The following is a 26476-nucleotide window of genomic DNA, read 5'->3' on the forward strand; positions in this document are numbered from 1 at the left end:
GTGCTATCCAGTATCATGTGCACACTTCAATTATTTCATCCCATCACCTCCAAACTTTAATATGTAGTTTCTTTCCATCCTGAAACATAGTAGTATAAGTGATTTGAAAGCAGAGGTCTTTGTGCAGAATTGACATGCATCCAGGAATTAAGATTTCTCATCAGCATGGAAACCTCATTCTCTCAACCCTCTGAAATGTTGGAAATTCATTGAAGCTATTCTTTATTAATGACCACAGGCAGAACATAGCCATCAATGGACAGCAGTTGTGATAACTATATATTATCTCTAATATCAAAAGCAGCGTGATCCTGAAGCAGCAATCGGGGCTATGATCCTTACATCCTACTTGCAGGCTTCCCAGTAACAACTGCTTGACTACTACAGGAAACAGGATGCCACATTAGGGAGGACTTTGGTCTGATCCAGCAGGTTGGTCCTGTTCTTAAGTATACACGTTACATTTCAAAAAATGTCATAATTCCTGATTTTAGCTCCATGGCATGCTGCACATGTCCACTGCAGACAAAAATAATGTACATGTACAATAAGTTAGTCTAATGTTTTCTTTAGAATGTCAAAATTGTCTGCTCTTCACTGCTAAATCTCAGCGCCAAACTGTCACACATATTCTTTTCTGACCTATAGATTCTAGAAAAAGCATGGTTTTCAGTTTTCTTAACACCTTCATTGACTTGGGATTAGCTCCTTATAATTGCACACAAGTATTATATGTATATAACATCAGCACAACTTACTTTTAAGGACACATGCAGATACAATTTTATTTGCTTAACCTGACATGTTTCCATTCCTAGCTAATACAAGGAGCTTCCCAAAATGACGATACAATCTCACTACATATTGTTTCGTACATGGAACATCTTTGCTGTAAGCGCTAAAATGTTTAAACCTGAATATGATTTCATAAATCTATCTTCTATTATTTTAGGTAGCCAAATACATGCAGTTTTAACACCAACCATTAGCCTTCAGCAAATGAGAATGGGAAGATTAGAAAAGAAAAACAAGATAGTCTATGGGGAAAAAATGTCAAAATTTGTTACAGTTTAGCTACTACACACAGCCAGTAACTATCCTCATAATGCATTTTTCTAAACAGCCTGTACAGAGATCAATAAAAAGTCAAAGTCATTCACATTATAGCATTCAATAGCATATGCTGAAACAGACTCTGCTTCACTCCACAGACATGCCTGAAGCATACAGTACTACTGGTGCAGTCCTAATCTCAGAGACATGTTTAGTCATCGAGGTCAATAATTGCAAGAATTGAGCTCTAAAGTATTATATTTACCCATAAAAACTATAACACATACCCTGTCTTTGTACCATCTCTGATCAAAATGCAGAAGATTCAGTCCTTACTAGATTGATGGCTCTTCCTCCCATTTTCACCACATAGAAACCCACAATATCCTACAATCCATATCCATTTAATTTTCTAGCACCACATAATACAGAACAAAGCCTTTTAAAATACATTTAGATGAACGAAAGGACAGAAATCCATGCTGTTGACAATAACATCTGAATCATATTTCAGCAGTATCTTAGTAAAACACTATGGAGACATGACTAGACTGACAAATGCAACTATGATTTTCTTAATTTAACTGTATCTTTTTCTAAATAAATATACATTTTACAAACTGATCTGCTGCCAACTTCCCTCATTTAAAATAGACATGCATATAAAAAACATTACAATCAGCTTTAAGTATCAGTAAGGTTAATCTGCAGAGGAATGACTCAGGATAAACTTTTAAACAAATTCTTCATGGCACTATAAAATGACGTAATCATATGTAATTCAAGCTTCTCTATTTGTTAAAATAGAGGCATATTTAAAGCACTACTGTGGTGACAACAGCAAAACAATTTGTAACCCAAGGCCGTAATACCTTCATGTTGTATCCTTTAACTGCTCCTTCTTCTGCACTTGCTATAAAGCTATCCCTATAAAAAAAAAAAAAAAAGAATAAACCTCCATTGCATTTCATTCATCCCACATTTCTTATGTGTCCTCCCTCTTCAGTTGCACCCGCAACAGTCCTTATCCTGCACTATTACTGATGGAAACTCAAAATGCAGCTCCCTGAGCATCCTTCAGCGACTGCAAAGTAATCAAGCAAAGCAAGTGTTCGGGAAGACACAAAGTTGGTACAATGAGAGTTTGCCACAAGTGAATTAAAAGCAGCACTCCCCCCACCCCCGGTTTTTCAAGGCAGACGCTTCCCCTTTGAAAGCCTTCGATCCGCCCACCTCGACTGCATATGGAGGGAGCCAGAAATTAAGAGAGCTTTCTGCATTCAGACACACACATCAAATGCATGCAGGCAGACACCTTAACAGCGCAGCAACGGCCGAAGAAAAACGGCATGCTTTCTTCACCGCCCGCAGCTATCAGACATCACATTCTGCTGATCCGATCTTGAAACATTTAAAAGATGTTTCGGCCTCGCAAAGGCTAAAAAAACAAAAAACAAAACCACACCACCTCTCTTCTTCCAAAAGCGATAGTGGAGGGAGGAGGAGCAGGAGGAGGGAGAGGAGCAACAATAGCAGCCACAGCTTGAAGGGTGATGAATGTGTGAGCAAAGCAGCCAGTGGTGATTCTTGGCAGCGGCGGCAGCAGCAGCAGAACGAATCTATCTCGGAGAGGCAGTTTGAAGAGCATGGAGGCTGAATGCGAATGCCTCCGGGCAGCAGCACCGACAGACTCCCCGCATAGTCCCCAAGCAGCAGCCTTCTTTCCGGGCGGCTGCCTTAAGTGGAAAGAGAGGCAAGAGAGAAGCAACAGCTCCGGGGAGCGGGAGATGCAGCCCCTACCCAATTCTAGGCAAGCCCCCACTAGGCGTTCTCGGCTCTCGATACACGCGCTTGCCTGAGGCGGCGGACCTGCCTCGCCTTCCCTCCGACTAGCAGCGGGGACCTTCTCGACCGCTACTGGTCCCGCTCCCTGCCCCCTCCCCAGCAGGTCCACGGTCCGGCGGCTGCCTCCGTGGGCTCTCTGAAAGGGATCTCCGGCCGCCGCGTCCTCCCTTCTTCACGCACACGACGACTTCGCTTCCAGCCAGCTCCCGCCCCTGACTAGCAAGGCAACAGAAACGGCTGAGACCCACCGCTCCGCCTCGGCTTTGGGAAACGCTCCCTCCCCACCAGCTCCGGATTCCGCCTCTGCCTGGAGGAGAGCAACAGCCGGCCACCTTCTCCGCTCTTCCCCTCCTTACTCCGCGCCTGAGGAAAAGAAGGGGGGGAAAGAGCCGCGGCCGCCAGCACTGCCGACCGCTGCTCTTCTTGCAGCAGTTGGGCCAAACGTAGCTGCCTTGCCCCGGCTGGAAAGTCCCTGGTGCGCTGCCCCGGCTGGTTCTCTCTCCCCCCGCCCCGCACTTCCTCTCCCGCCCTCGAGCCCAGTCTGGAAATCCCCGCCGCGTCGCGTTCCCTCCTCGCTCGCGCTCCCTCGCTTGCTCGCTCGCGCGCCGCCAGGCTCTTTCTCCAACCAGCACAGCACCAGGCGCGTCTCCAGACTGGCTCCTCGGCGCAGGCGAGGCGGGTGAAAGGGGGACGGGCCTCCGCGGAGCTGGGTCCCCGCCCCGCTCGTTCGCTAGCCGTGGGCTGGTTGGCTGTCCTGCCAGGCAAAACGGGGGAAAAAAGGAAAAGGGGGGGCGCTATTTCCGCACACATTTCATTCAGGAGGAAAAGGAATAATGAAACCCGAGCTGTAGTTCCGAGGAAGAGGTGACATAGATGGCGCTCTTTCACTCGTCCGTAATTGGGTTTCGTTTAGATCAGGAGTCCCGCTGGAATTGTAGCGCTTGTGTTGTGAAATGATAATAAAGCCCCTCTGAGCATGGGCTGAGCGCTGCTCTGTCCTTCCACTTCTGAATCGTGTATCTGTCCAGTCACTGACTTCCATTATGAAGTTCATAGGGAATTAAAACTTGATTCTCCACAGCTGGTGGGGAGGGAAAGAGCATTTCCGAGCATGCATTTGCTTGAATCATACTTTCACATGACACTCTTTTCATTTGTACTAAGGTCCTTTATTATTTTCACATTAGGGCATGACAGCATTAATAATTTTTTTGTAAAGGTAAGTAAAACATTTATATAGAAGATCAGCACCCCCTCCATTTCATTGGGGCTGAAATGTACACGACCCAGCAGAATTTTAAAACATCATAATTCATTAAAAACAGTGCAAGTTATGAGTTTCCACAAACATTTAATGTTTTTAAAAAAGACATATGAAAAGGCGTGCTCCAACATCAAAGTTCAAAAGCACCAATACTCTTCCTATCCTTCTTTGAAGTCCAACTTTCACTTCCAGGCTGTGGAATATCAATCATGGCTTGCACAACTCTGACCTTTGTAGGTATAGGCTGGGCAGCTCACAACATTAAAAAAAAAACACCAACTATACCATTGGAATAAAACCATGAAACAAGATGGCCACTTCATCCCATTTGGTGTTTGTAATTATTAGGTACAGTATTTCTAAAATGAAATACACAGAGAAACAGAAGACAAAGATAAAATAAGTCATATCAGCCAAAGCCTCGCTCTCTGTTAATCTCCAACATGGTGCCTTCCAGATGTGTTGGGATGGCATGGCCATACTGGCCTAGAATTCTGTGAGGGCGCCAAGTTGGAGAAGGTTGCTCTGGACACAGCCAAGCAGCAGTCTCTGCCATCACCTGTGTAGCAATGTTTAAAGAATGGGCGGGAAAGCCAAGAATGAAGGCCCTTTGGGGTTTTCCACCTCTCATGCAAAGAGGTGTTCAGTTAGCCTTGCGTGAAATCACTGGAGAAGCAGAGAAAACAGAAGAGAAAGAAGCAATATCACAAGTGAAAATGAAGGGAAATCAAGAGTCATTACTAGGCCAAACAACCAGTACAAGAAAGCAAATTTCACTCCAAAGTCAAAGGTCAAAACAATGTGAAGAATAAGAATAAACAGCATGCAAAACACAATTTCAGATGGCAAGAAGACACTGAGTCCAAGATTTATGGAATCTATCAAAACCAATAGGCAGCATACATGTATTCGTATTCCCTCTTAGCAAATATTATCCATTTGCCATCAGAATCTAATTCATAAGTTTTAGAAAAACTATTTTTATCCCGAGGTTATCCTAGTAGTACAATCCTGACAAATGTTTAGAAAATGTCATTCACATGTTTTGAGTGATTTTAGAGATCAGAGAAATAGCATTAAACTGGTATGATTGAAAGTCAGCAGGCCCACATTACAGCTGCTTTATGGAAGTAGCTGTTTATTCTGAGCCATCTGCAAAAAACAGAGTAAACATTTAAATCATTTTGAATAAATGCCCAGACAACCCCCTCCTCCAATTGAAATAGGATCAAATAACTGGATCCCAGTTTATCTAGCTGAGAGATTCTCTCTTCTTACCAGATCTTTGCCACGTCTGGATAATCTGGTGCAACTGAGATACTGACTGCTTTTGGATATCCAATACAATCCGTGTTGATCATGCAACTGAGCGTGACAGAGACTGGCAGGCATGGCAAAACCTGTCAGGAAGAATGAACTTCTCAAGCAAATTAGGGCCACTTCCACACCACCAGCGTTTCCACCCCCTTAATCCCTCATAAAGCAGTGTGATTCCAAGTCCAACCAATAAATGTTATTACTTCTACCGGCCTCAAAGCACTGAGAAGCCTCATTCTCTTGGCAATTTTTCAAGTGGATACTTTCCCTTACAGCTGTGACCATGGTTACCTTTACTGGACTGGGAAAAAGGAGAGATAAATTTTAAATGATGCATGCAGAAAAAGTCAAGCTTCAAGAATAGGATGCTGAACTTCTAGTGCAGTGTTTCTCAACCTTGGCCACTTGAAGATGTGTGGACTTCAACTTCCCAGAATCCTGGAAGAATTCATGGCTGGCTGGGGAATTCTGCGAGTTGGAGCCCACACATTTTCAAATGGCCAAGGTTGAGAAACACTGTTCTAGCGTGTATGTGGGGAGGGGATCATAGAATCATAGGACTAGAAGGGACCTTGGAGGTCTAGTTTAACATAACTTACTTTAACCTAAGTGCTAAGAAGCAGGGTGAAGGAAAGGTTCCAGCTAATGAGGAAATGAACCACTCATTAAATTTACAGAATTACAGCAATTCTAAATAAAATATCAGTTTTGCAGTGATTTCAAAGAATTTGGAGTAGATTCAGAACAGAACAATTCAGCATCTGAAAACAAATGATAGCACAAAATCAATCATGTTTGGAGCTGATCCCAAAATGATTGCAAACTGTGATTTGAAAGTGCTTTAGGATTCAAGTGTGTAGTGGATGTGTGGTTTTTTGAGGTGGCGGCGGCAGTGGGTTATTTATTTATTTATTTATTTATTTATTTATTTAATTTGTCACCGCCCATCTTAACAACTTTTAAAAATTTATTTATTTATTTATTTATTTATTTATTTATCATTCATTCATACATTCATTCATTCATTCATTCATTCATTCATTCATTCATTCATTCATTTATGGCACCTTCTAGTCAAATTTGAATCCTAGTGACTGCCTGGACAAGTCCATGCAGTTTTTTTCACCACGTTTTTGGAAGTGGTTTGCCACGGCCTTTTTTCTAGGGCTAAGAGAGAATGACTGGCCCAAAGTCATCCAGCTGGTTTCATGTCTAAGGCAGCACTAGAACTCACCAAAAACTCCCAGTTTTTAGCCTGGTACCTTTAACCCACTACACCAAACTGACTATCAGTATTCAGTTATCAATTCCCATTTCATTGGGGAGCTGCCAAAGCCTAATATTTTATTCAGAAGATGCTTACATTTTGCTTCTTGCGGTTGTCTCAGCATGACAAGCTATCTGTATGAAGCAGCTGTAATATGGTTTAAGTGATGCTACTGGGTGCTGTTTTTCTGATATGCAAAGTCCACTTAGTCAGGACTTGCCTTTCTCCAACTGTTTCCTACAATGAGTGAAAAGTAAAGCTGGTGCCTCTGTGGTCATTTACAGTGGTCATCTCTTATTGTCACTGGCATCCAATGGCCAAGAAACAGTCTGATTCTATCCATTGTCCTCACTACTAAAAAAGAACCGGCCACAGCTTTTGTCATTTTGCCTAAATTCACTATTGTCATTGTAAATTTCGTAATTCAAAAAAGTTTCTATAATTCTTATATAGCAATAGGCAAGACTGAAGAATGCACCAGGAAAAGGATCCTAAGTAATATTAATATTACACATTAACATTAATTTGATTCTGCAATTTATTGACTTATCATTTAATACACAATATTGATCATACTGAAGACCATATTTGTTCAAGTGCTGTAAAACACAGTTGTGACAAGACTACAGAATGTAGAATCAGTTCATCCCTTTAATGAAAATTGAAGGAAGGAAGTGATCTGGGGGCGGGAAGGACAAAGATACATTTCAATTTCTTATGCGGCTAAAATAATTTCCTAGAGGGAAAAATGGTTTGCTGGTTGATTTTAAAATTATTTGAGACAAATGTAACAGAACTGAGCATAAATCCAAACTTGGCTCAGCTAAAGGGCAGAATAGATCAGCAGGAAGCTAGAAACAAATACAAATGACTATTGTTGACTATTTGAGCAGAGTGAAATGCACAAAACAATAATATTATGCTAATGCTAATAATACTATAATGCTAAACTATACTAATAATATTACACAATAATACTACAGTATACTATACTAATATTTGTTCTAAAATGTTACTCCAAACCTTGTTTACTAAGCTTATTGATTATCTCACTGGAAAGAGTCATCAGACACAAGCAGGTTCTAGATAGGTAAAAGTAACATGGATATTGTCAGTTGAAATTGCTTATCTTATATAGATAATCTATTGAAGAGAAAGATTAGATAGTATTGAGGAGTCCTTGGGGTTCTCTGAGCTTGGTTGTTTTCTTGCAGCGATTTTGTTACCCAGCTAGGTAACATCTTTGGTGCTAGAAGGGAGTGAGGTTTGCTCTCTTTTTATATGCAGTAGCTTGCCCTGTCAGTGTTGGTGAGGGAGTTGTTTTTTCCTTGGTAGTTCCTAGATTAGGCTGTTGTTTACTGCTTGATTGTTTGTCTAGTGTTAATCCCTGTTTATCTAGACGTTGGTTGTTGGTGAGGAGATGTTCTGGTCTTCTTGTTTCCTTTTTCTTGTTCCTTTTGAATAGTGTATAAATGTTGTTTATCTCTATGTGCCTGTTGATGGCTGCCTTGTCTGAATGCCAAACTTCCAGGAATTCCCTTGCATTTGGTTGAACTGGTATTGTAAAATGGAATGCTTAGTCACTAAATCAGTTTTGCAATTCAGCTTCTGTGTGGGAAGAAGTTGTCAGATTGCTTGGGATTAAAACCTTAGGGGCACTGAGGGTGGGCAAAAGTTCCTAAACTTAGGAAAACTGAAAGAAGAGAAAGTCTACAGGCAAGAAAATGAGTAAATTGTGCAGACAAGGCAAAAGATTGAGACAACTGAAGAACTGGTAGTCATGCTAGTTAAAAATTAGGAAAAACAAGGTCCTAAAACTAAGAGTCTATGATTCAAGCCCTTGAAGAGATAATTACAGCATGATCAAGATGGGACTTCATAGTTACTGAGGTTAGGAAAGAGGTATGAATTAAATGCAGGGAGGCTGAGTTGTAGCTAAAGGAAGTGATAGTTGAGTATAGTTAGATAACTTTTTTCTACAATATGCTGCGTTCCTAAGGTGTTAGAGTTCTATAATCAAGAGGTGAGCAATGTGGCACATTTAGATGACATAATGTTCATGGAACCCTCAAATTAAACAACAATTATTAAACTAAATGTAATTTAGTACCATGTACTTGTAGTACTTGTAATTCCATGAGATTTCAGCATTCTCACGTAAGATTTCACAACATTTAAGAAAAGGACCCTGAACTTTTATGAGGTTTTAGTGCACATGTGCAATGTCTTGCAGGGTTGTGGATAATTTTTCATTCTTCTTTGTGTTGTGCGTGTGTGGGTATGTGTACAATCTCATGCAATAGCGTCCATCAATTAGAAAAATTACTGCCATAATCCCAACCACACTCTTCCATAATCTGTGCTGCCTAGTGTATGATAGAAACTAAAGGTATGCACATTTGAAAGAAATCAGATCATGGAGGCTGGTTCAGAATTCTGAAAGTTGTAATTATTCTGGGAATTTAATCCCCATTCCCCTGGAGGGTCCCAGATTTACTGAAGACTGCCCTGAAATATTACTAGGTCTGAATTGTTTTAAATTGGCTTAGAATAATCAAAGATATTATCTAAATGAAAGCTTGATTCCATCTGAGAAAATCTGGTTTCAGCCTGCAGCAACTTATATATCAAAAATTATATGTACAGTCTATATCAAGGTTCCTCCCTCTTCAGTTTCAGGTGGAACTGCACAATGAATTCAAAGCTAAACTCACATCCAAACCTACGGTATATTTTGCTACACAGAATAATAAAACATTATATTGATATCCCCAGCAGTTAAACTGATTTTAAATAAAAAGAAAGAAAGTTCAGAGAATGCCCAGGGAAATATGAATTAGTATGCTGGGTTAAATCATTTTTCTAGCTAAGAGGAAAAACGAGGAGATATTCCTTGCAGACTTGCCTCAAATCACACACTTAAGCAGACACAAAGTCAAAGATCTTAAGCTAAGGTGGCAGCGCAACAATCACAATTCACAATGTAACCAACAATGTAAATCCATCCATCCTGGTTCTACTTGACCTCTGGTGGCTTTCGATACCATCAACTATGGTATCCTTCTGGATTGGCTGCAGGGATTGGGAATGGGCAGCACAGTATAGCGCTGGTTCACTTCCTTCCTACAAGGCTAATACTAGTCGGTATTGATTGGGAGTGAGAGGTCCCACCCTTGGCCCAGTCAAGATTCAGGCCTGGATATGGGACAGAAATGGCATTGGTCACACTTTTGGATGATCTCTGGCAGCAGCGGGATGGGGGTAGTGCATCCATCCTGGCTCTCCTTAACCTCTCGAACATGGTATCCTTGTGGATCAGCTTCGAGGATTGGGAGTGGGTGGCACTGTACATTGCTGGTTCACTTTCTTCCTACAAGGCTGATACTAGTTGGTGTTGATTGGGAGTGAGAGATCCTGCCCTTGGTCCCTACTATGTGGGGTGCCACAGGATTCAGTGCTCTCTCCACTCCTGTTCAACTTCTGTGTGAAACTGCTGGGGGAGAACATCCAATGCTATGGGGTGAGGTATCATCAGTATGCTGATGATACTCAATTATATCTCTCTGCCCCTGGCAAGTTAAGTGATGCTGTGGATGTCCTGTCCTGATGCCTGGAGGCTGCAGGGGTCTGGATGGGGAACAACAGGCTTCAACTGAACCCTGGCAAGACTGAGTGGCTTTGGGTTTTAGGGCCTTCTGATATGGGACTCTACCATCTTTGGTACTGGATGGGGTTGCACTGCCCATACAGACCCAGTCCACAATCTGGGGGTCCTTCTGGAGTCATGACTTCTGTTCGAGGAGCAGGTGGCAGTTGTGGCCAGGAGGGCCTTTGCACAACTTCATGTTGTGTGTCAGTTGCCCCTGTTCCTGGATTGTGAGGCTCTGCTCACAGTTACCCATGCCCTGGCCACCTCTCACATGGACTATTGTAATGTACTCTACATGAGGCTCCCCTTGAAGAGTATCCGGAGTCTTCAGCTGGTCCAAAATACAGCAGCACAGGCAGTTATGTGTGCCCCTAGAAGGACACACATTACAGTTCTGCTCTGTGAGCTGCATTGGTTACTAATTTGCTTCCAGGTCCAACTCAAGGTGCTGTTTTTGACCTTTAAAGTCCTACATGGCATGGGGCCAGGTTATCTGAGGGACTGCCTCTTCCTGATTACATACACCTGTCCCATCAAGTCTGGCAGGAGAGACACGTTGTGGGTCCCATCTGCTAAGGAGTTCCATCTGATGGGACCTAGGAGGTGAACCTTTTCTGCTATGGTACCTGCCCTCTGGAAAATCATCCTTCCTGAGGTGAGATTAGCCACAACTCTTGTGACCTTCCAGAAGGCCCTCAAAACATGTTTTTTTCAGCAAGCCTGGGGATCCTCTGGTAATAGGGAACCTGTGTGTTGGCTGCATTTTATATGTAATATCTTCCCTCTCATGGTCTTGTTTTATCTATGTATATTGTTTTTAATTGTTTTTAATCAGTTTTGTAGAATGTTTTAATTGATTTCATTGTATGCTGCCCAGAGTCACTTCGTGGGGGATGGGTGGCCATATAAATTTGATAAAGAAACAAACAAACAAACAAATAAATAGATTGCAACCCTTGTAATAAAGGACAGACAGAAGGGAGGGAGCAGCTCAGGCTGTCAAGGAATAAAGATAGGGGTATAAAATCCTACAAGCTAGGCTTCAGCAATACATGAACCTAGAACTACCGGATGTACAAGCTGGGTTTCAAAGAGGCAGAGGAACTAGAGATCAAATCGCCAACATTCGCTGGATCATGGAGAAAGCATGAGAGTTCCAGAAAAATATCTACTTCTGCTTCATTGACTATGCAAGAGCCTTTGTTTGTGTGGATCACAACAAACTGTGGCAAATTCTTAAAGAGATGGGAGTACCAGACCACCTTACCTGTCTCCTGAGAAATCTGTATGCGGGCCAAGAAGCAACAGTTAGAACTGGTCATGGAACAACCGATTGGTTCAAAATAGGGAAAGGTGTACGACAAGGCTGTATACTGTCACCCTGCTTATTTAACCTATATGCAGAGTACATCATGAGAAATGCCAGGCTGGAAGAATCACAAGGCGGAATTAAGATTGCAGGGAGAATCATCAACAACCTCAGATATGCGGACGATACCACCCTAATGGCAGAAAGTGAAGAAGAACTAAAGAGCCTCTTGATGAGGGTGAAAGAGGAGAGTGCAAAAGCTGGCTTGAAACTCAACATTAAAAAAACTAAGATCATGGCATCTGGACCCATCAATTCCTGGCAAATAGAAGGGGTAGAAATGGAAGCAGTAACAGACTTCATTTATTTGGGCTCCAAGATCACCGCAGACGGAGACTGCAGCCATGAAATTAAAAGACGCTTGCTCCTTGGGAGGAAAGCTATGGCAAGCCTAGATAGCATATTAAAAAGCAGAGACGTCACCTTGCCGACAAAGATCCGCATAGTCAAAGCTATGGTTTTTCCAGTAGTAATGTATGGCTGTGAGAGCTGGACCATCAAGAAGGCTGAGCGCCGAAGAATTGATGCCTTTGAACTGTGGTGCTGGAGAAGACTCTTGAGAGTCCCCTGGACTGCTAGGAGGTCAAACCAGTCAATCTTAAAGGAAATCAACCCTGATTGCTCATTGGAAGGATCGATAATGAAGCTCAAGCTCAGATACTTTGGTCACCTAATGCAAAGAGAGATCTCTTTGGAGAAGACCCTGATGCTGGGAAAGATTGAAGGCAAAAGGAGAAGAGGACGGCAGAGGATGAGATGGTTAGATAGCATCACTGAAACAATGAGCATGAAACTGAGCAAACTCAGGGAGGCAGTGAAGGACAGGAAGGCCTGGCGCAATATGGTTCATGGGGTCACAAAGAGTCGGACACGACTTAACGACTAAACAACAACAATAATCATGGGCAACTATCTCTAACAACTCAGTACCCTTTCAAAGGACCACAAATCCTAGGATTCCAATCCAGCATGGTTGGCTAAGAATCTAGCAGAGTCAGAAGTCTTTCCAGCTGAGGGTTATTATTGCATGATCTTGTACAATAGTGCAGGTGCAAGACAAACAAACAAAATTAGCCAAAATATTGTGCCTAAATGGCCAAATTGTATGTGTATAAATAAATGTCAGCTCTGTGTTTTATTTTTTATTTTTTTCTTAATTGCTGACTGATAAACAGGATAGAACAAAGCTGTACTAGAATACAGCTGAACTGATATGGACTGCAAAAAACTCATTCATCAGTTCCTACTCACAAATTGTGCAGGCCTGATTTAGATGTTTCTTGTATATCCTCATTGTTCTCAAAGATATATTTGTACTATTAATATATACATTTTGTTACTGTTTCTAGAGCAGTAATCATATTAGTATTTTTCAGCAAATGCAGCAGAGAGTCTTCTGGTACCCCAAAGACTAACAAATCTATTATCACATGATTCCCTGCCACCTTCATTAGTGACAACTTCTGCAGTCTTTGGTGCTACTTATTGAGCCTTGTCTCTACACTATAGTGGTGGGGATTACTTAACTATTTATTTACAGACTTATATATAGCTACCTGGCAATGTTCTTAATATAAGCTTGTGCAGTATTTTCACACCAAGGGAAGAAAGGTGGAGGGTGTTTCGGAAGATAACTTCTATTTAAATGGGCCCAATTTTTATATCTAAAAACTACCCAGTCTTCTATGCAACATGCAAAAGAGGCACTAGTTCTACTTTTCTGTGGTAAGAGGCATTCCCCTCAGGAAATTTTGCCTGGTTAAAATTTTCTTTTGAAATTACCAAATAAGCAAGTTTTGGTTATATGCAGATTCTGCCTGGTCAACTCAATTTATGGCCAGGAAGGAATGTATCCCACAAGTGAAATTGGGTAGCTCGAAAACTTGGAGGTGGGAGATGACTTCCTGCAGCCTAGAGACTGGCTCTTGTTCTTGATTCATCTGAAGCTCAGCAGCTAAATTTGATTTTCTCTTTGCTTGCACTATAGCACTAATCAATGAAGTTTGCATGGAAGAAAAATAATTTCTGTTGTAGAAATAAAAAAGACCCACGCTGGTAAAGAGGAAGAAAGGAAAAGGGCAACTGTTTAGAATAACTGACTTACATGCAGTATGTCTGAATGCATGTTTGTATGCACATACACACCAGTAGTAGATTGTCTTGGCTAGAGTAGCCATTCAGAAAGTAAGCATATCATCTAATTGCTTACTTTAAAATATTCCCAAATCACTTAGCATTAGAATAAGTACAAAATAAAAGGATAAAATAAAGCAATTTTGATAAACCCACAACACACAGACACACACATGTATATGTATATGTACACATACATACAGTCATGTGAAAAAGAAAGTACGCCCTCTTTGAGATCTATGGTTTTACGTATCAGGACATAATAAAAATCATCTGGTCCTTAGCAGTTCTCAAAAGTAGGTAAATACAACCTCAGATGAACAACAACACATGACATATTACACCATGTCATCATTTATTTTACAAAAAGAAAGCCAAAATGGAGAGGCCACGTATGAAAAACTAAGTATACCTTCACTGCTTCCATAGGTATGAAGAGGCTAAGTAGCAGCCAGGTGCTGCTAATCAAATGCCCTTGATCAATTGATCATCAGCAAGTGTGACTACCTCTATAAAAGCCGAAGTTTTAGGAGTTTGCTGGTCTTGAGCATTGAGGTGTGTGTTAATACAATGCCAAAGAGTAAATACATCAGCAATGATCTTAGAGATGCAATTGTTGCTGCCCATCAATCTGGGAAGGGTTATAAGGCCATTTCCAAACAATTTAAAGTCCATCATTGGACTTTAAAGGAAGTTTATTCACAAGTAGAAAACATTCAGGACAGTTGCCAATCTTCCCAGGAGTGAACGTCCCAGCAAATTCACCCCAAGGTCAGACTGTGCAATGCTCAGAGAAATTGCAAAAAATCCAAGAGTTACATCTCAGACTCTACAGCCCTCAGTTAGCATGTTGAATGTTAAAGTTCATGACAGTACAATTAGAAAAAGACTAAACAAGTATGGTTTGTTTGGAAGGGTTGCCAGAAGAAAGCCTCTTCTCTCTAAAAAGAACATGGCAGCACAGCTTAGGTTTGCAAAGTTGCATCTGAACAAATCACAAGACTTCTGGAACACTGTCCCTTTGGACAGACAAGACCAAAGTGGAGATGTTTGTGTCGGGCAGAGTGATAATCACAAACACTCCTGTTTGTGCAGAGCGCAGCAAAAACTCCAGGAAAATATTAGCCATGATAGCAAATACAATGCAATGTCCATTTCTTGTTTCCCAAAGAAATCCAGTCAGAAAGTATATACTAACTGGTGTTTACTGATGAAAATGCAAAATTCCATAAAATGCAAATATCATACAAAATATAAAGAACAACACATCTTCTCATTTAATGTAGCATCCAAGACTTATTAGCAACACAAGCTTAACAAAATCTCTAGCTACAAACTCTTAGAGAAGAGGTACGCTACTTGGTACTTTGTTACAACTACGTAGCCCATAAAACCTACATAGTGGCTAACACTAAAACAACTAACAACTACTCAGAGAGGCTGCACATTTTCCTCCCTTTGTATTATAGCTCTATGCCACCCCCACTGGGTACCTAGCATACACACGCCAATAGGTGGCAGTAAATAGCACAATACACAACACACAATAACAGGTGTTTTTCACACGATCTCTGTAGTCAAAATATTATTTGTTATTGTTGTAAAGATAACGGGATGAATCCTTTCCCATGAGAAAGAAAATCCTGACAGTTTGGCCATAATGCACAGCACCACATTTGGCGAAAACCGAACATAGCATATCAGCACAAACATCTCATACCAACTGTCAAGCACGGTGGTGGAGGGGTGATGATTTGGGCTTATTTTGCAGCCACAGGACCTGGGCACCTTGCAGTCATTGAGTCGACCATGAACTCCTCTGTATACCAAAGTATTCTAGAGTCAAATGTGAGGCCATCTGTCTGACAGCTAAAGCTTGGCCGACATTGGGTCAGGCAATAGGACAATGATCTCAAGCACATCAGCAAATCTACAAAGGAATGGCTGAAAAAGAAAAGAATCAAGGTGTTGTAATGGCCCAGTCAAAGTCCAGACCTCAACCCGATTGAAATGCTGTGGCGGAGAGAGAGCTGTGCATAATCAAATGCCCGCAAACCTTCATGAACTGAAGCAATGTTGTAAAGAAGAGTGGGCCAAAATTCCTCCACAACGATGTGAGAGACTGATAAAGTCATACAGAAAACAATTACTTCAAGTTATTGCTGCTAAAGGTGGTTCTACAAGCTATTGAATCATAAGGTGTACTTAGTTTTTCACACATGGCTTCTCCATTGTAGATTTCTTTTTATAAAATAAATGATGACATGGTATATGTCATGTCTTGTGGTTCATCTGAGGTTGTATTTACCTACTTCTGAGAACTCCTAAGGACCAGATTATTTTTCTTATGTCCTGATACATAAAACCATAGAACTCAAAGAGAGTGTACTTTCTTTTTCACATGACTGTATATGTTAAAAAGTTATATATCCTATGTCAGCACAAAGTAATGTTACATTCATCAGACATAAAATCTGTTCAGATTTTTCCCATTTTCCCGCACATGTACATCTTTAACTCAACTCTTTGGCTGATGGTCAACACCCAGACCCAAGTGATGTAACACATATTTGAAGTATTAGCAAATCGGTGACATCATCAGGTCTTAACAAATGATATCAAATAATATTATTGTGGGAAGCTAGAGTATATTAACACTATTTCTCTCTAGCACTCACTTCTAAAAAAAAAAAAAAAAACAGCTGTTACGTCCCCCTATCCCATCCCTGCTTTTATCACTTTCTAACCAAAGTCAATGTCAATTAATTGCAGCAGCTAAGCTTAAGAACTCTGTTTGGTTCTGACACCTAGTTAACTGCTCTCCTATGGGTAGTTGCTTAGGTTCCATCTGCCAAATACCTGCAGGCTTTTGGGAGAATTACTTTCAGAATGTTTTCAACTCAGAACTATCAAATAATCCAGTGGTGGTTCCCCACCCAGTGGTGACTCCTCTCAAATGGCTTCCTGTATCTATAGCTGAGGCTAAGGATCTCATCATGCAACTGAAATCTGGGAAAGCTCCTGGAGGTGATTTCATCCCTCCAGAGTTGCTAAAAGAAAATAAAGATTGGTGACCCTCAGTGCTGGCTGCTTGCTCTCTTTACCTATATTAACAGCACAGCACATTTTTCATCTGCATGGAATGAAGCCATAGTTACGTCTCTCTGTAAGAATACAGGAAATAGACTTAACCCTTAATTACAGACCTATTCACTTGGTTAACACAATAAACAAGCTATATGCAAAATACCTTTGCTTAAAACTATAGGATTGGGTCCAAAGTGAAAATATTCTTGTTGAGGAACAGGCACGGTTTAGAGGGGGCTGTTCAACCTTACACCGCTATCTGGTCCTGCACCATTTAGCTAAAAAATACACCTTACTGCCCAAAGGCGCCCTATTTGCAGCCTTGGTGGATTTCGTATCAGCTTTTGATCTGATTCCAAGGGAGACGCTATGGGAAAAACTGCAGGGATCCTCAATAGATAAAAGATTGTTCCTTCTTATCCAGCCTGTTTATTCTAACATCTCTTTGAGAGTCAGATGCTCCCCCTGGAGGCATCTTTCTGGAGCTGTTTACACCAAAAAGCAGTAAGGCAAGGGCTAAAACTTTGATACTGGGAATTTATGCCCCACATGAAAACAGCATTTTATAAAGGACTTATGGATAAATTATTGGACTTTCCATATGAAAATTAGTGTCTCCTGGGAGATTAGATTGGGGTGGTTTCCCCACAAAGAAAAATATTAAAAATACACAAGGAAACTGCCAAAGATTTTCTTTGATTTAATGGACAGTTTGAAGCTTCCTGATGTATGGAGATATAAAAAGGGTGACTCAGAAGAATATATTTATTTTTCTGAAAGACATGGATATTTTTCAAGAATAGATATGATTTGGATCTCTAAGACTTTAGCTACTAATGTTCATAAAGTGGAGATATTACCAAAGATTTTCTCAGACCACAAGCCAGTGGTTTTAACTTTTAAAAGGAAAAATGGCTCTTTGAGATGGAGATTGAATGAGATGTTGTTGCAAAAGGAAACAGTACTAGAGGAGTGCAAAAAGAAGTTAAAATATTTTTTTAAGAATAATCTTAATAAAGGCACAGAAGTAAGAATGGTTTGGGATGCAAGCAAAGCTCTTATAAGAGGATATTTTATACAATGTAACAATGAATTTAAAAAGAAAAGGCAAGAGATTTTGGAATATTTATATAAAAAAGGAAGAAGAGTTTAAAAAGTCCCCAGAAAGGACAACTATTACCCACCCAATTAAGCTTCTACAGAGGCAGTTATCTATGTTAACAGTGAGGGAGATGGAAATAAAGATGAATTATGCAAAACAAAGAAATTTTGCATTTGCAAATAAACCAGGGAAATGGTTGGCTTAGAAGTTGAGAAAAGAAAAAGAAAAGAAAGTGATACTAAAGTTTCAAGAAGGAAATACTGTAATACGAGATAATGTAAATATGCAAAAAGTGCTTCACTAGTATTTTTCTACTTTATGTAAGGGTCAAGAAATTTCCTTGGAAAAAGTGGATGAATATTTATATAAACAGAATTTACCAAAGATTACAGAGAATCAAAGAAACATTTTGAAGGGGCCTATAACAACAAGGGAAGTTTGTGACGCCATTAAAAAGACTAAAACAGGAAAGGCACCTGATCCAGATGGCCTTATTATAAAAGTTCCGAGGATGAACTTTTACAACCTTTACAACAAACAATGAATATTATTTTACAGAATGGAAAGATTCCTGACAGCTGGAAAGAGACTAATATAACATTAATACCTAAAGAGGCCCAGGACCTGGCTTTAACAAGAAATTATTGACCAATGTCTTTATTGAATAATGACCATAAATTGTTTACAATGATTTTGACTGAAAGATTGAAAATACCTTTACAGGACTTTATTCATGAAAATCAATGTGGGTTTTTACCTAAAAGACAATTATGAGATAATATTAGAAATGTGTTGGATATTCTGGAATATTTAGAATAACACAATGAAAATCAAGCTGCATTGATCTTCTTAGGTGCAGAGAAGCCCTTTGATAATTTGAGCTGGATTTTCTTGTTTAGAGTTCTTGAAGATATGAACCTTGGAGATAATTTTATTAAATGTGTAAGATTCATTTATACCTCACAGAAAGCACAAATAATTGTTAATGGAAAATTAACAAAAACTTGTGAAATTGAAAAAGGGACAAGGCAAGGATGCCTGTTGTCTCCATTTTAGTTCTTGAGGTACTGAATAGAGACATAAGACCAGATGAAAGAATTGTGGAAGTAAAGATTAAAAAAGAAACTTATAAGTTAAGGGCATTTGCTGATGACCTGGTGGTAGTTTTGGAGGATCCATTAGGAGGAGTAAAAACATTAATGGGAAAATTATAGGACTTTGGCAGAAGATGAAGATATTAACCAAAAATATGAAAATAGAAGATCAAATAGAACTGATGGAGAAAACTGGTTTTAAGATTGAGAAAAAAGTAAAATATCTAACCCCACAGTTCATGGATTTTCCTCAAATGGGCATGTGCCATTGTCTTTTCTCTCCTCAATTCTAATTCTGAAAGTTTGCCAGGCCTTCACCTTGGCCAGGTTGGATGCACTACCCTCCATCCTTGTGGAATGCTCCATTCCTTTCCAGCAGCATTTATGCCCATGTGGAGATGACTCTGGAACCCCTAAACCACCTGCTCCTTTGTTGCTGTCTTTACAGGAAATCTCAGAAGACATCTATCTATCCCATTTAAAGAACTACCCTGGTAGAAAGCAGAAGGCTTATCTGTCACTTCTTCTATCTGACCAGGACCCTGACATATTTTTCCAAATCACCTTCCAAGTGATTTTGTGCCACCATTTCTTGTATCTGTCCTAACTATGATTGAAAAGTAGTACAAATTTTGGTGATTTCCACTTTTATCTGTATTGTTACGTTACTGCTACTTTATTTATTTTATGTAATTTTGTTGTATTTTATGTCTCCTTTTTAGTTTTATTAATCATAGGTTTATGTATTTTTATTGTAGTGTTCACTGGTCAAAAGACCATATTAAAGTTTTTGATTTTTTTTTTTAATGTCAGTAGATTTAAGACTGGTTGTAAAATCCATGGCATTGATTGTTAACCCAGTTAGCCAATGATGCAAACACTGAAGTCCTACACTCTGGCCCATCTGTAGGAAATATAAGGCTGATGTCTGTCAGAGTCAAGGCATTTTCAAAGGTAGCATCGCTTGAGAGTTTTTCCCAGATGATACAAATGGAAACATCTTTGGATACTTTTAAGAAGAAATATAAAACATTTTTATTTTCCAGTCTTCTGATTTGCTGATGACACTAAATTGTTAAGAGTGGTAAAAACAATAAGGGATTGTGAAGAGTTCCAAAGGGAACTTTGCACATCAGGGGACTGGGCATCAAAATGGTAGATGTCACTCCACATGAGCAAGTGTGAAGTGATGCAAACTGGTGCCAAAAATCCTAACAACGCATGCAAATTAATGGGATCAGAGTTAGCAATGACTGATGAGGAAAGAAATCTTGGAGTAATGGTAAACAGTTCAATGAAAGTGTTGACACAGTGTGCATCCGCTGTAAAAAAGGCCAACAGCATGTTAGGGATAATAAGAAACAGTACTGAAAATAGAGATGCCAATATCAAAATGCCCTTATATAAATCAATAGTGCATCTGGAATATTATGTGCAGTTCTGGTCACTGTACCTCAAAAAGGATATGATGGAGCTAGAGAAAGTTCAGTGGAGGGCAACTAAGATGATCAAGGGGCTGGAGCAGCTTCCCTATGAGGAAAGATTGTGGCATTTGTGGCTTTTTAATCTAGAAAGAAGAGGAATGAGAGGGGACATGATTGAGGCATACAGAATTATGCATGGTGTAGACCAAGTGGGCAAGGAAAACCTATTTTCCTCTTCCCAAAATACTAGAACCAGAGGTCACCCAATGAATCCTGGAAGACCCAGGACAGGCAAAAGGAAACACCTTTTTACACAACGCATAATTCAACTTTGGAATTTGTTGCCTCAAGATGTGGTGCTGGCTACCGGCTTGGCTGGCTTCAAAAAACGGGTTGGACCAATTCATGTAAATCATGGGGATCAATGGATATTAGCCTAGATGTCAGTGTGACTGCCTTTGAAGGCCATCTGCTGGGAGACTAGGGGCCTTCCTTGTGCAGTTGGTTGGCCACTGTGAGAACAGACTGCTGGACTGGATGGGCCAGGGGTCCAATCCAGCAGGGCACTGCTTATGCTATTATGTTCTTAAGTATTTACCTAAGGACAGGAGACAGTTCAGAGACAAAGGCCACATTCTGGGCTATAAAGCTCAGTGAAGACAAGCTAGAGACTGCAAGAGTAAATCACAGGGAGGAGAAAGGATTTTGCAAAGTGATTGTAAAGATGAATAACATTGAACAAATGCTAATAGAAAAAATATTTAAAAGGTACAGGTAAGGGAAATCTGAACCAATCCAGTTATTTTCTCAGTGCCATTCTAATCACATAGAAAATGAAATAAAGTATAAATGCGTACACTCTCTTTACTTACATTTTGAATGATTAGGTGATGTGGACAATGATCAGGGTTTTGCATTCATAAAACAAGAGAAGCCCAATCATGAAAAACAGGATCAATATGTTCAGAAGTTCACTTAACTTGCTCCTATCTCTACTTTCCCTGCTCCCTTAACACTTTTTCAAAGAATCTCTTACAAGAGATCAATACTAAAAACTGCCTGAAGGTGCTCAGGAGTTGCTCCCACAGTCATCAAATCACCTTCCCAAAATCTAACAGAATCTGAGTCTATCCACTTCACATAAGAGCTGTAAAACTTTTGCATTTGGACTGGTATTCACAGCAGGCATAAGTTACTTTAATTTAATTTGGTATTTTGTTTTTTAGTATGTATGTCAACAAGATATGTAATAGTTGAATTTTAAAAAGTTTAGAATATCACCATGTAACTGTCAGGGTCATAAAATAAGATTTAGCCCCCAAACCAGCCCCCAGAGAGATATCAAACAAGAAAGATAATAGCCTGAGTAGGAACATCATAGGCTGCATCATCTCAGTGTGTTCAATCATCTTACTCAAAAATGTTTTCTTAAAGAGGCAAGACATTTCCTTTCTAGTAGCAGCAAGTTGTCCTTACAAAGGAGAAATACCAAAGGTTATTTGAATAATAGAATCTAGAGTTAGGAGGGCCATTTAGGCCATGGAGGAGGACTACCAGGTGCAGGCTGCAATAGATGGCAGCAGAGATACAGACAACTCCAACTTGCTACCTTCTAGAGGTCTTTCAGAATTTTGCCACTCAGAGCTGGTGGCCCTGCCACAGGTACAGTTTCTATCTCAATGCCACAATCCAGGCTACTTGAGTACCTCCTGTAAGAAGAAGGCATCAGTTCTGAGACAATTGTTTCAACCATTGAGTTACTCTTACTTTTGAAAAGTTTTTTAAACATTTAGTCAGAATGTGCCTTCTTATTTCAATTATTTTGATTTTCATATTCATATGGGTAGGTTCACCACCCAAAAAGATGATACTAATAGATGCTACAAGTCTCTTGCAACACTCCTCCAAAGACAGTATTCTGTGTCTCCTTTGGCTTGCCTTTTGGTTCTTTCCAGCAATTGGCAGGCTGCAAGACCTGGGGGCTGGGGATGCAGTTCTGAAGTTTCAAGCCTTCAGGCCTTTCCCTGTCAACACTTTGCCTACTTTTTTCGGTAAAAGGTCTACACTCACCCCTTTTGCAGCGCTGGAGGTTGTTTGGCTTTCCTTGTGTCTTGATTTTGGTGTGAGCAGTTTCCCACTACCACCAACGGCAATGTACCTTCCCATAACTTAAATTCACTGTTTCAAATCCTGCATTATAGGGTAATAGAGAAAAGGTTGTGGTGTTTTTCTATGGACACCTTAAATAGTACAGCCATGTCTCACCTCAGTGCTTTTGTGAATGTTAAACCTGTAGTGCCATCTGTACCTCTTCTCTTTTTCCTGGAGTATTGAGCAGATGGGACTGAACAACTGGGTTATGGTTTTCACCCCATACAACTGATAGGGAAAGGTCACTTTAATGCAAAGAAAATGAAGGCTGGTTTTAGTTAAAGCTGCCTTTCCTTAGCCCTGCAGCTAACCAGCTTTAGGTATTTGCATTGCACTTTAATTCTGCACATGATTCAGATAACTGTATAGTTTTACAAATGCAGCCTATTTCTACCATTTTTAAATTTTTCCTTCTTACTCTCTGTCATTTTCTAAAAAATGTGTTATACTTGATTCCATAATGCCTTATTCTGTCTGGTTTGGTTTTTTTAAAACCCCTAAAAACTGTCTGCCTGCCTGCCTGCCTGCCTGCCTGCCTGCCTGCCTGCCTGCCTGCCTGCCTATCTATCTATCTATCTATCTATCTATCTATCTATCTATCTATCTATCTATCTATCTATCATCTATCATCTATCATCTATCATCTATCATCTATCATCTATCATCTATCATCTATCATCTATCATCTATCATCTATCTCTATCTTTCTATCGGTTGTTCAATTATTTTCTATACCACTCTTATACCTCCTGGTGATTCATCGTCATCATCGTCATCATTGTCATCATTATCATCTAAAAGATGGTTTGATCTTGGAATAAATTGTTATTCTACAAATGTCTGAATGAACATAAATGTTATCTAAGAGAAGATAGCTTTCTCCCATAGGTTGGGGTGCTGCTTCTGAGAAGGCCTAACTCCTGGCTACTGCTTTGTCTGATGAATCAACCTGTGATCACAGGTTTTATGTCAGGGCAGTCTTCTGGGCAGACTTTGATGTATGAGTTGGTTGGTATTGGAGGACTACTGAATCTTTTCCTGAATGGGTTTATTACTCTGTTCTAAGTTTTTAAGCTGTTATGAGTCTAATTTTAAGAATGTGGCAAATGATTTAGCTGTGCTATTTATGGACTTTATTAGTGCTTTATTATTATGTTAAAATTGTATTATCTTATACTGTAGCTATATTGTGATGCTATTGCTGTAAGCCATGTTGAAGGAAGCTAATATTGCATATAAATAAGTAAATAGGCATTTGCAGAGTCTCCATAGCTATCCAATAATTCCCTGGTGGCTCAGTATAGATAGGGAGATATGATCTAGGGCTCAATTCTTCTGAAGTGGATCTACACACTACAGGCTGATGCTGACCGGACATTTCTTTAAAGCCTAGTCCAGGGATAGGTACATTTTTCAGTTCAAGAATCATATCCAGTGATGGTTGTATAATATATCCCCCCCCCACACACACACACACTAATTTGAACACTGATATATGCATGCATAGCTGAGCACATGAAGTTTCTCCATTGAAACAAACCTCTTCTCCATGGCCTCTTCATCACCCCAGATCACTGTCTTACATGTATTGATGTCTGGATGTTTAAACTGAAGAGTCATGTATAATGTTCATTCAGTTATTTATTGGATTTATAGCCTCCCATTTTCTCCAGATCAATAGCCTTATGATGCAGGTTTTGCTGAGAGATACTGATTGGCCCAAAGTCACCAAAGGGGCTTTCATTATTAAAGGCTGACTTGAATTTGGATCTGCCCAGTCAAGGCTCAGCTCTTCTACCAATTATTTCCTGATCTGCAATGAAGAGCCAGATGGCAGAAGGGTACACATCTAGTATATAGCTAAGCACAAAAGAAGATGATACCATAGACAAGTGGGGGCAGTTGCAAATTTTTCAGGACCCTGGACAGAGCCAAGGCAGCAGCAATTTGTTTTAATCACAGCCTTTTTTGAACAGAGCTCTTCTATGTACAGTACAGGTAGTCCCCAGTTTCAGAACAATTCCGTTTCCAAGGTTTGTCCTTAAGTCAAATTTGTATGTAAGCCAGAACAGCACTATTGTATAATACTGTATAAGTAGTATTGCGTAATGAACTCAAACCATTGTGTATTTAACTTGAATCATTGTGTATTTAACTCAAATTTTGCTACAATAGGCTCCATTCTTAATATGGGCCATCTGTAACCCAGGTGTTCTTAACGTGGGGACTACCTGTATGCTCCTTGAGCCTGACCGTCCTTCTCAGCCCTCACCTATTTCCTAAGAAGTGAAAACCATCGGACATACAATTTTTAATGGAAACACAGATAAATATATTAAATTTATCAATTAATCAAGGGTCTGGTACATAGTACTGAGTTGTTTCTTCTTGAGATTATCCTGGGCAGGCTGTCTGTGTTGGGGTATCTGCTGTATAGCCTTTGGCAGTAGGAATATTGGATATTACTGAGCTTAGGCCTGGAAGCTGCAGGCACTGGTCTCCATTTGGTTTCTGGTTCAATAATCACAAGCCTGGTAATTCTGGGATTCAGGCATCTTAGGGGTCTATAGTTCCACTGTTGCCTTGGAAACTACATTTCTTTCCACCAATATGACTAGCCTTTCAGCCTCAGGGGTATTGTTTATTTATTTATTTATTTATTTATTTTATTTATCATATTTATATAGCCGCCCGTCTCACACAAGGTGACTCTGGGTGGCGTACAACAATTAAAAAAATAAAAACATAAAAACAGCTACATATAAAAAACAGTACAAACACACAAAACAGGAGTGAATAAAATTAATAAGGGAGCCATCATAAAATCTCCCCAGTCTCCTGGGAACCTCAGGCCTGATCACACAGCCAGAACTTGAGGGATTTATGGAATGTTAAGTGGGATGGAGCTAATCTCAATTCCGGGAGGAGAAGATTCCACAAGGCAGGTGCCACAGGAGGGACTCTGTGACCACGATCCAAAGAAAATCATGCCATAAGAGTATATGAGAAGAGAAGGCTCCCAATGCAGAAGTGAACCCTCTGATGAACAGAGGGCTGCAAGAATGGAAGATTGGAATGCAATAGAAAGATGAGACTCGCAAGCTCAGTTATATGGGAATAAACTTTTGAAGTTGTACCTCTGCCAAATGGTCTCTCCATTCCAACAATATGGAATCAGTACAAGTCTACGCCAACTCAGAGCAGCAATGTTTAGAGTTATCCTGTCTTTGATTCACTGTACCTACTTCTCCATGCCTGTGACAAGGAGTGGGGGGGGGGGAGGGAAAAAAATTAATGAACTTGTATCTCTTTACATTCATCCAGAGACTGGGCAGGTGTAATCATGATTCCTTTTAAAAGTGATGCAAAAATCCTTGAAAAGACCATGTTTGCCATAGGCTAGTCGCATGTTGTACTTTGCAAAGGGTAGTCCTCTGTTTTAAGATATTCTCAGTTGGAAGGGGTCCCAATCCAAATCCAATTTAATGATTAAAAAAGACCATTAGGAGGGAAAGCAGGGGCTTTAAAATTGCACATAAATAATTAGCACCTGGCAGCAAAATAAACCCCAAGGCACATATGTTGGCTGGTCAAACACTTCTCCTTTACTGTTTTCTAGTAAAAATATAAAATGATTTCCCCATTGTATCTATAGCAATCAATTAGCGGCTGTATATTTTATACAAATGTGTATCTTCTTTTCACTTCTTTGTTGGGTGAT

General features: G+C 40.1%; 1 protein-coding gene across 8 annotated transcripts in view; it reads right to left on the reverse strand.

The window, feature by feature from the left end:
* TRAF3 (TNF receptor associated factor 3) overlaps window positions 1-3544 on the reverse strand; it is an 80329-nt gene extending 76785 nt beyond the window's left edge. For 4 of the 8 annotated variants that reach the window (XM_088149806.1, XM_088149805.1, XM_088149801.1 and 1 more), the window contains exon 1: window positions 1926-3544. The gene's annotated coding sequence lies outside the window, so the exon portion shown is untranslated. The remainder of the gene's footprint in view (window positions 1-1925) is intronic. The other 4 variants (XM_025168160.2, XM_088149803.1, XM_025168161.2 and 1 more) reach the window with 2 other exon arrangements.
* Window positions 3545-26476: the final 22932 nt, after the last annotated feature.

This window comes from Python bivittatus, unplaced genomic scaffold, assembly GCF_059951505.1.
Source record: "Python bivittatus isolate LINGU-HERP-01145 unplaced genomic scaffold, Pbiv_v1 ctg000580_np1212, whole genome shotgun sequence".
In the NCBI taxonomy this organism is placed as follows: domain Eukaryota; kingdom Metazoa; phylum Chordata; class Lepidosauria; order Squamata; family Pythonidae; genus Python; species Python bivittatus.